General features: G+C 54.6%; 1 protein-coding gene across 6 annotated transcripts in view; it reads left to right on the top strand.

The window, feature by feature from the left end:
* Positions 1 to 2434, top strand: part of NDRG4 (NDRG family member 4) — an 83292-nt gene that overhangs the window by 44548 nt on the left and 36310 nt on the right. The window lies entirely within an intron of this gene.

Here is a 2434-nt window from a genome sequence, read left to right as displayed (position 1 = left end):
AGGAATGGGCAGGTGGCCTGAGGTGCCACTCACAAAAGGGCAGGCAACTGCTTTCATCCAGTATTGGTGCCCAGCTTCCCAAGTAGGTTGGATAGGAAGTGGGGTTGCACTCTGGTTTCTACATAAGGTGCCCTCCAGCTGACTCATTTGGCTTTCAGCATCCACCTCTTCTCTTACTGATGCACTCTGGGCACTTTGTGCTGAGCCCCATTGTGCCAACCTCCCTCCCAGCCAGTTGGAGGCTCTTCAGGATCTGGGGTGCCAGCACAGTGGGCCAACAAGAAAGTGGTAGTTTTGATTATGGCGTTTTGGCCCCCAGACCTTGGGAGCTGGCTGTGTGGTAGAACTGTTTTGGGATCTGTGGCTAGAGTAGCAGGCAGGGCACAAGTGTGTTGGCAGGGCTGGGTGAGGCTGGGACTGGAGTGGCAGGGCACCCTTCCAGGTGCGTTGGCAGAGCTGCCTGCCTGCCTCTGATCCTGCCTGGTCTTTCTTTGGAAACCAGTCAGGGCTTCTGGAAGTATGCTTGCACAACAATCCCTGGCGCTGCTCAGAGCTAGCTGAGGAATGGAGTGTCTCCTCTCCAGGTGGTGCAGCAGGGCTCTTGCTAACACCAGAGGCAGCAACAAGTGAACTCCCCACCTGCCTGACTGCAGGACTGGGTGGAGCAGGCAGCTTGCCCAGGGTGCAGCAGCCCATGTACTGGCACTGCAGCTTGGTCAAGTGAAGGAGAGCTTGCAAAGGCCTTTCAGGGAGGCCAGGCTTAGTCAGACAGTCCCTGATCTCCCCTTGTAGGTAGTAGTATCCTTCTCTGTGCCCCTGCTTCTCCAGCACATGCCTATGTTCACACTTGCTGTGTAGCCCAGATAAAAGCAGCCCTTGGTCTTCGAGCATCCCAAAATGCAGGGTGGTGCTGTCTCCATCAGCTGTCTCCTCCCCCTCTGCCCTTCCTCCTCCTCTTATCCTGTGTCTCACCCAGAGGTGCAGAGAGGAGGACATGCAGGGGGAAGGATGGGCATCTCAGAAGCAGGCAGAGATGAACAGATCTGCCAGCTTGCAGTTTTCTCCTTGCTGGTTTCCATGGCACTGACCCTGTTAAGTTCAATCATTTGCCATAGCCCCATGGAGGGAGACAGGGAGGGTCCAGCACAGAGAGTGAGCTTCCTAGTGGACCTGGGTTCATTCCTACAGAGGCAGCAACTGCAAGGAGTAGACAGGTCTGGGGCCCACCTCCCAGCCACAGCCCCCTTCACAGTGCCACTGCCTGGGTTTGGCCTCGTGTTCCTCCCACAGCACCTGGCTTGGCTGGTGAGGGGTATGCCAGGCTGGTTTGGAGCATGGAGTGCTGTAGCAAAGCTGATAGGGGGAGTTTTGGCTACAAGTCCATGCTCTGCATGTGGCTCTTTGCTGGAGTGCAGCCTCTCCCAGATGAAGGGAGTGTGGGACTGAGGTATGGGCCCTGACCCCCCAGCCACAGCAAGCACCTTAAGGGGCTGAGTGGTCAAGTGGCATTGAGGTGGTGGACCCTTGCAGAGACTATACTGGGAGGGGCAGCATTTCTTCCTTCCAGAGAGGGAGGGGAGCAGCAGAGCCAGTGAGCCCTGTGGGGTATGCCAGGCACTCCCAAGTTTCATGGCCCCTTCTCAAGGTCAGTCCCTCCACTAGTCCCTTCTGTGAGGGAGTCTCTAACACTGTGAAGCCTTTCCTGTTCCCTGCTCTTTGTCCTGCAGAGTTTCTCAGTCCCCTGGGCTTTGGCATTTTTCTTCCTATCTGATGGTACAGTCCCCCTACCTTGAGGGCAGGGCACTGCTCTGTGTCAGTGCACACCAAAGTGGGTGGGGAGAAACACTTTGAGTGCACTTTGGTGGGGTCTGTGTGTTGCATGTGCATCCTTGCCTCTAGAGGTTTGTGTGGGTTGGCACACACCTGTACATGTGTGTGCGTGTGTTTTGTACAAGTACATTTTTCACACCGCTGGACATGCAGGCAGAACTCTGCCCCATGTATCTTTTTGCCTTGAGGTATGTGTACATATGTAAGTGTACATCCTTTTACATGAATGTATGCCTTTTTAGGCATGTCTCTGGCTATCCCAGTATGTGTACCTGGGCTAGTACTGGTATATAGCCCTTGGTGTGTTTGCATGCTTATGTATGATCCTCTGTGTGTGCAGGTCTGTTCATGTACATGTTGGGCATTGAGCCCTAATCTTCCCATGGCACAAGGTAGTTTCGGAGGTGTTGCCTGTCATAAAGGTTGTGAGGTTCTCAGTGATGGTTAGGGCGTGTTTTTGGACCTGGGTGTTTAGGGAGGGTGTGTGAAATGGATGGTTCTTTGGCCTTTCTGTACCAAGGTCCGTATAACCTGGGTATCCCCACTTGCCAGGGGCAGTAACCCAAGTGGTCCCTGCTCTCCAGCCTGGTGTTCCCATGTCCAT

Source organism: Alligator sinensis, unplaced genomic scaffold (assembly GCF_000455745.1).
Source record: "Alligator sinensis unplaced genomic scaffold, ASM45574v1 scaffold203_1, whole genome shotgun sequence".
NCBI classification, from domain to species: domain Eukaryota; kingdom Metazoa; phylum Chordata; order Crocodylia; family Alligatoridae; genus Alligator; species Alligator sinensis.
This window is presented reverse-complemented; position numbering and strand designations above follow the sequence as displayed.